The 1,545-nt window shown below is 40.5% G+C and overlaps 1 long non-coding RNA gene across 1 annotated transcript; it reads right to left on the minus strand.

Annotated features, from left to right (window-relative positions):
• Positions 1-626: 626 nt before the first annotated feature.
• LOC311098124 lies at positions 627-1,545 on the minus strand. The gene is made up of 2 exons (XR_014609374.1): positions 1,120-1,545; positions 627-1,078 (listed from the first exon to the last, which is right to left on the minus strand). It is a non-coding gene; the product is annotated as an uncharacterized lncRNA (long non-coding RNA).

Raw genomic sequence — 1,545 nt, forward strand, 5'->3', positions numbered from 1 at the left:
TAGGCCCTCTAGACTTGCAATGTGCCCTGGAGGGATACCAAATGAACGGTATCATCTACCACACAGGTCAGCAAATCAAAAATCTACACAAATTGCATTTTCTAACAGTGATTTAATAAGTTTGTTTAAAATACACAACTACAAAAAAAATCACATTGTATAAACGTGTGTGACCCCTAGGGGGCGCTCCAACACACAATTTGAATATCTAAACTAGAAAACCCAAACAGCGCTCCCCTTTAAACTATTTAGGCAGGTTGTATCCAATGAAGGCACAGAAATGGGACTGATGTACTCAAATATAATTTTATTAAACACTAGACAATCAGAGCACACAAATGTTCCCCGTAGGTAACAGTGAACAATTCTACAATAAATAAATCACAGTGAATACAAGTCTCATAATAAATGAGTTACAGGATATAAAGTCTAACAATATCAAGACTACAGTGAATAAAGTCGAATAAATAGATACGGTTCACATACACACACTCCAACACTGCAAGAGACACCTCAAACCAAATCGGCCGTGCATACCTATAAGAGACCGTGTGCGTCTGCGGCTGATTATGGATTGCTCGTCAACTGAGTCTTCCTCGGTCAGAAGGAATAGGCAAATCCAATGGTGCAGTTTTGAGAATTTATTGAGGAGGAGTCAGGTACATGGAGATGATGATGGTTTACAGGTATTGATATGACAAATTAGGTGTGTTTGTGGATGTGTGTGTGGTTATCTGAAACAGAAAATACAATAAAATGTATATTAATAAACAAGTAGGCTATGGTTACATACGGATGCATAAAGAAATCACCCGCAGTACAACCAAAAATCCACTAGATGGAGCTCTAACACTATAAATGAACTTGCATAAATGCCATAAATCTCCAAATAGTGAAATGTGCCAAAAACAGGCAAACTATAAATTAAATATAATATTTGCAGTTATTTGCAAGGCAATATAAAGTATATACAGTATATGGCTACTTTAGAAACGCATGTGGAGCGCCGTAGCGGGCCGCAGCAGTATAACAGTAGGGAATAACACAAGTATAACAACTTCGCCACCTGGGCTAATAACTCTGCGATAAACGCGTCATTCATGCAAAAGTCGTACTTACATCTTAAGGACGCACACAGCACTCATACACACAAGATTAGCGCAGGATTAACAAAGGATGGCAATTCTCTGCACCGTGAATGATGCTCTCATGGCACTGGACCAAACCAAAGTGAAAGTACCTTGCGCAACCGCGATTGAGCAAAACTACAAATGAACACATGCATTATGGGTAACGTAGTCTATGTCAGGGCACGGACTTTTAACAGCCGCCCCTGTATTTGCCTGGCAAATACACTCATTCAAAAGTCAACTAGTTTGAAGAAGTTCCGCTTGAATCCTCAGGCATTTCAGGGAGCTCCACCAGTTTGGTTACCGGGCGAATGTAGATACTGTCTTTAACCTTCACCTCCGCAGCTCGAACAACACCATCTGTTCCTGGGAAAACCTTGGTGATGGTCCCAACCAGCCAAAGTCCTCTGGGAAG

This window comes from Abramis brama, assembly GCF_963993115.1.
Source record: "Abramis brama genome assembly, chromosome: 15".
In the NCBI taxonomy this organism is placed as follows: Eukaryota; Metazoa; Chordata; class Actinopteri; order Cypriniformes; family Leuciscidae; genus Abramis; species Abramis brama.